Source organism: Lathyrus oleraceus, chromosome 5 (assembly GCF_024323335.1).
Source record: "Lathyrus oleraceus cultivar Zhongwan6 chromosome 5, CAAS_Psat_ZW6_1.0, whole genome shotgun sequence".
Classification (NCBI taxonomy): domain Eukaryota; kingdom Viridiplantae; phylum Streptophyta; class Magnoliopsida; order Fabales; family Fabaceae; genus Lathyrus; species Lathyrus oleraceus.
Genome location: NC_066583.1, coordinates 629,463,858 through 629,470,952, shown reverse-complemented (window position 1 = coordinate 629,470,952; position 7,095 = coordinate 629,463,858).

The window sequence follows — 7,095 nt, the reverse complement described above, 5'->3', positions numbered from 1 at the left end:
TGGCACCTCAAAAGCCCAATTTTCATTGGCACCCCAAAAGTCTAATACCACTTGGCACCCGCAAAGACCAGTACTTGTTTGGAAAAGTTTAAACCCTTTTTCTTTTTCAGAATCTAATGCTCGAACTCCAACTCTCGTCTTGTAGGTTAATATTTCATTTATTTAAACTCCAAAACCCAGTTCTCGTCTAGAAAGTCTCCATTTTCAAGTTCAGTTCTCATATGGAAATCTAATAATTTTCATTTTAAAATCCATTTCTCGTATGAAGATTTAATCATATAATTTTTCAAGACCAGTACTCGTCTGACAATTTAATATTTTTTGTTTGTAAGTCCAGTACTTGTCTAGCGATTTATTCTATTTAATATTTCAAGTCTAGTACTTGTCTGGAGATTTAATCAAGTTAATCATTCTTTTCAGTACCCGTCTGGTAATCTTCATTTTTTTCCAGTACCCGTCTAGTGATCTTCTTTTTTTCTAGTACCTGTTTGGTAATCTTCCTTTTTTTCCAGTACCCTTCTAGTAATCTTCATTTTTTTCGGTACCCGTCTAGTAATCTTCATTTTTCCAGTACCTGTCTGGTAATCTTCATTTTTCAAGTATCTGTCTAGTAATCTTCATTTTTTTTCAGTATCCGTCTGATAATCTTCATTTTTTTTTCTAATACTCGTCTGGTAATCCTAATTTTTTCTAGTACTTATCTGGTAATCTTAATTTTTTTCCAATACCCATATGGTAATCTTCATTTTTTCTAGTACCTGTCTTGAAATTTTCATTTTATAGTCAGTACCCGTATGAAAATCTTCATTTTAAAGTCAGTTCCCGTCTGTAAATTTTCATTTTAAAGTCAGTTTTCGTCTGAAAAATTTAATTTTAAAGCCAATACTCGTATGAAAACCTTTGTTTAAAGTCAGTTCCCATATGGAAATTTTCATTTCAAATTCAATACCCGTATGGGAATCTTCATTTTAAAGTCATCACTCGTCTAACAATCTTCATTTTAAAGTCAGTACATGTCTGGCAGTCTTCATTTTAGAATCCAGTTCCATCTGGAAATTTAATCAATCTAGTTCTCGTATAGATATTCAATTATTTTTATCTTAAAGACCAATACCTGTCTGGAAATGTCCAGTTTATCATTTCCATTACCTGTCTAGCAACGTTTATTCTTAAAGTCTAATACCCTTCTGCCAACTAAATGATCTTCATTTTAAAGACTAACATCTGTTCAAAAAAGTTCAAAATCTCATTTCTCTCATTTCGAGGATCTCTATGACCCAGCCTCGCTTGGCCCTTTTCAACGAAAGAAAACCAATCACTGCTTGACATACTTACCTTGAAGTCCAATTTCCATTGGTGCATATCCATTAACCCATTACATGCATTGGTCAATCATTATATTTCATGCATCATTTCATGCGTATCAGATCCCCATATGTGGTTTACTATGCTAAGTAACCAAAGGCATATCACACATAAGCAAATGCATCATCACAAAGCATACATGCATAACATAAGCTAGGATCTTACCGCTCATGAAAGTCTAGATTTATCCCTAGCGAAGCCAATTACAACCCCTTAAGTGAGTTTTATCTTCGAATGATTTCTTGATGGATGACCAAGTAAGTGCCACATTAAGTTTCCCTTGAAAGTTTTCCCAGTGAGTTCCTTTCTGAATTTTTTTTCCACTGGACAATCATCTTAAACGGTCCCAATCAGTCCCTAGTGAATCTTCCCCAGTGAACCTCGACAATAGGTTTCCTCTAAGAAACATCATTTGAGAGCCTTCCTAGTTAATCCTTAGTGAATCTCTCATCAAATTCATTGTTGATCAGCCTACCGATGTAAGCGGCTGAAGTAATTGGTCATCGAATGTCATTGCCAATCATCCTGCCAATTTGAGCGGTTGGAGTAATTGATCATCCAATGTAATTAATGTTTAGTCTGCCAATGTAAGTGGTTCCAATGTCATTGTCGATCATCCTTCCAATGTGAGCGGTTGGAGTAGTTGATTATCCAATTTCATTGTCGATCAACCTGCTAATGTAAACGGTTGGAGTAGTTAATCATTCAATGTCATTGTGGATCAGCCTGTCAATGTAATCGGTTGGAGTAATTGATCATCCAATACAACTATTGATCAAACTACCAATCTAAATGGTTGGAGTAGTTGATCATCTAATGTCATTTCCGATCAGGCTACCAATGTAAGCGGTTGGAGTATATGAGCATTCATTGTATTTTTCGATCAACCTGCCAATGTAAGCGGTTGGAGTAGTTGATCATCTAATTCCATCATTGATCAGCCTTCCAATGTGAGTGGTTGGATTAGTTGATCATCCAATGTCATTGTCGATCATCCTATCAAGGTAAGTTGTTAGAATAGTTGATAATCTAATGTCGTTGTCGATTAGTCGGTCAATGTGAGTGGTTGAAGTAGTTGATCATCTAATGCCATTCTCAATCATCCTACCAATGTAAATGATTACAATAGTTGATCATCCAATTTCATTATCAATCATCCTTCTTGCGAAAGCGGTTGGAGCAGTTGATCATTCAATGTCATTGTCGATCAGCCTGTCATTGCATGCGGTTGGAGTAGTTGATTATCTAATGTCATTGTCGATCAACCTTCCAATAAAAGCGGATGGAGTAGTTGATAATCCAATTCATTATAGATCATCCTACCAGTATAAATGACTGCAGTAGTTGATTTCTCGATCTTATGGTTGAAATTAAAATACTAACCCTTGGTTGGTGTTGACCTTTGATATCCCCAGTGAAGGTGATCCTTCATAAACTTCCTTACCGCATCTTTTTTCTTCGAAGGAAAAAATTGAGGTCCTTTTTTGTTTATTTATCTTTCATCATGTATATATGAAAACCGTTGTCATTCATACTCTCAAGTTAAAGGTATATAAATAGGGACAACTGTCATACCCCAATTTTGTCTCAAGAATATTTCATCTCTTTGTCTTTAGGCATTTTAATTTTGTTTGGTGCTAATTTAGAGATCCTTTAAGGTTAGCACCATTTATAATTAATTATTCATTTGTCACATTTCATACCTTAAATCATCCTCACATACCATTTAATTATTTTATAGTTTTTCCTATGTTGTGCCATTTTTGCAAAAAAACGTCATTAAAAACCAAAGTCAAACAAAAGTCAACTTTGTTTCATTTAAAATAAAAAATAATCTAATTACATGTTTTATTCATATGCATCATCCAATTTATTCATCTCACTTATTACATGCATTCCATCATTATACACATACCATCCAAAAAGGCAAAAATAGTAAATTGAATAAAAATTGAAAATTCACAAAAGACAAAAATCCAATTATCATCTATTCATAATCACATTATTCCACTAATTACATCATTACATAATCATCATACATGCATCATGAATACAAAGTCAAATAAAAGTCAAGATGTCGGCACTAAAAGACAAAAGTTGATCATGCTTCTTTTGCCAAACTACCTTTTCATGCCCATGCATCCATGCATAATCAAATTGCAAAAAAAGTTCACACATATCACAACAAAATTCAGCTTGCAATTCATATATTTTCATTTCAAATTCAAACTCAATTCAAATAAAACCAAATTACATTCAAATTTCACTCACACGTTTTACATTTTCACATAATCCTTATACTAAACTGTAATCTAGTTTCTAGCATATAAATTGAAGCAATTTTCTCAGCAAATGACAATAACAATCACTAATAGCCTAGCCAAAACCCTGCACAAAAAAACCTTCCACCTTGATCCATTTTCCATTCCAGTTCTTTGATCTTTACTCAACATCTTGCACATTCCAAACGCCTGACATTAACACCTCAAACAACCAAATTTAGTCATTTCAGTTTGAAATTGAATTTTGAAGTTTTGTTCAAATCAAGTCGATTGGATAAGAAAAAGATAGAGGAGATCAAGAGGAGTTAGAATTTGCAAAAGAAAGTAGAAAATGCACTTTGTTAGAGCCAAATTTTAGACTTGTCGGAATCTTCATTTACTGGTCGGAACCTTCATCATATTCATCATGTTCTTGAGATTTTCTCATTTAGGAAAGCGTTAATCTTCATTATTTTGGTGGATTCATCTGCACCATTGGGTTTCTACATATCATACACAACATATTCCTAAATTAATTTCATGAAATCATGTTGAATTGAGCATTTCTGGGAACCTAGGGTTCTTGAACTCACGAATGTTCAAGAACATTCATGAACTCAAACCTAGATTTCATGATTCCAACCCGTTTCAAATGGAAAACAACCCAGAATGAATCAAAATATAGTTCTAAGCATGATTATATAACAAATTATACCAGAATCTCTAAAACAAGACCAGATCGAAGCCATTGATGTCTTGCTTGAAATCTTCTAATTCTGCAAAAAATGTTGATGATTTTTGTTGTTTGTTTGTTAATTCATGTGTGTTTGATTGTGTAGTTCATGTTAGCCTCATTTCCAATTTAATTTCATGATTGTTTTTGTATTTTACATTTGATTTTTGTTCGAGCTTCATAGCTCTCGTTTGAATGTGAGAGGGAGGAGATGAGATTTCCATATTGCACATCAGTCGTTGATCTCATCTATTATGGTCTCATTTTGACTCGGATCTGATGGCCTCATGGCTTAATCTGAACCAATGGATCTTGGCCTTAGGGCGTCCATGTACAAAGAGCCTCACCATGGGCATGTAATCTTGCCCATTTGATCTTAATCTAAAGGCCCATGTGGGGGCCCTTAATTGCTTGATTAGATCAAATCAAGGCCATTTCATCTTCATCAGATGGCCACGCGTGTTCAAGCCTTTCTCTTTCTTTGCTTTGATTTGTTTGGGCCTCTCAGGTTTTAATAGTACGTGCCCCTTTGCATTTTCATACCCCCTCATTCATGTGTATTTTTTTTTATCATTTTTATTTAAGCTTTATTAATTTGATTAATTGTTTAATTACTTTGACTAATTAATAAATACTATAAAAATAAGTGAATGATCAAGGGCTCTCTCCCAATTAAATCAAACCATATTTTCACGTTTAGAGCTTTAAACCTTTTTCTCAACTAAAACGGATGAAAAAAAATCTATTGGATTTATATCCCTGGGATCCCCGAGTACTCGGATACAAATTGTATAACTTACCTTTCAAATATTTGTCATCCTTTCAAAACGTGACGATGCAATCAAATTCAAATTGTTTCATTCACGAATGAAAAAGGATCTATTGGATGTATGTCCCTGTGATCTCTGAGTACTTTGATACAATTTGTATAGCTCGCATTTCGAGTGCTTGTCGTATTTGAGGAATCTTGGCTCGATTTACATCGAAAATCTTTTTCATAATAAACTCGTGAAAAATGATTTATTAGATGTATATCACTGTGATCCCTGAGTACTTGGATACAAGTTATATAACTTATCTTTCGAGTGCTTATCATCTTTGAGGAATCTTGGCTCGATTCACGTCGAAACTCTTTTTCATAGTAAACTCGGGTGAAAATCGATCTATTGGATGTATATCCTTGTGATCCTCGAGTATTTGGATATAAGTTGTATAACTTGTCGTTCAGATACTTGTCTTCCATTCAAAAATACAACAATTAACCGAATTTAGTTCACTCTTTCGCAGATGAAAAATGATCTATTGAATGTATATTCATGTGATTTCCGAGTATTTGAATACAAGTTGTATAACTTTTTTTTGGATGCTTGTCTCCTGTTAAGGAATCGTAATTTCATTCTTCTCACATATTTTCTAATTAAAATCGGATACAAAATAATCTATTAAATATATATCCCTGCAATCCATAAGTGTTTGGGACATTCATCCTATTAAAACCATTCCAAACACAAACTAATCCATATTTGCAATAAATAAAAAAACCTAATTTTTAAAGTTAAATTAAAAATAATATATAAATGAAGCGATGTCACAAAATGGTTGATAGGTCAATTTCAAAACAATGATATCACAGTTATGGTATTATTTTGATAAGACTTTAGAGAGTATCCCCTATTACTACTACATCAAAGTTTGACTTTTCTCTGGTCTAGTGATCAAGACTGAGGGTGCTGCCATTCTGTTTCATAGGCTTCCCTTCACACGTAAGCATATGTGCTGACAATGGCAAGAAATCAAGATGCCACCAAAAGTTGTAAAAAAATAATTGAATGTGATTTGATTTGATGGGATTTTCACAAGTAAAAGTGAGTGTGAGATGCTTTCTTGAATTTGGAGTAAGTGTGAAACCTTCCTTTCATGGGGGATTGCCATGAATAGAAGGAAGACCAAGTAGGATAGAGGCAGTGGGGCCTTATGGAAGGGCTATTAGTATTTTCTTGGATATCCCTTTTTCTGTGGGGCAATTCGTAGCCTTGTCTCTTTGCTTTTTAAATAATCTAACCAATGCTTGTTTTCATTTTCTTTACTTTGTAATTTATTTGCATGCCATACCATATCATACTCATATATAGATATTTGCCATGTGGTTTGAAATGAGTTCAAAAATTTATTAGTAATTCAGTTTAATTTTGAATTATTTATTAAAAAAATATAATTTTATTTTATCCAATTTTATGAAATTTAATTTGGATCAATTTTTTTGTTATTTAAATTTAAATATATATATTTTTATTTATATATAATATACTATAAAATAACATGTTTGATGTAATATATATAATATATTAAAAAGTAATATTATAAAATAAAAATTATTGATTATGGTTTAAAAAATAAAATAATAAAAATAAAAATATTAAACTAATCTAATAAATAATATTGAAAAACAAATATCAACTAACAATAAACTAAAGCAATATATTATACTAATAAAATAAACAAGTATTCAAATATACACGTGCAGTTGAGTTCGATTTGAATCAAATTTGAAAAATTAATTTAAAATTCTATGAGGTCCGAGTGGTCTTCACAAATTCTAGGGTTTATCTAAAACGATGGTAATTTGGTTTGAAATATTTTGATTGACTTAGAGTTTTATAAATAATAATCCTATAATCGTGATTATCTTCCTATTACTTATTCATGTAAAACTTTCTGTTTCTTGCTGTTATGAGA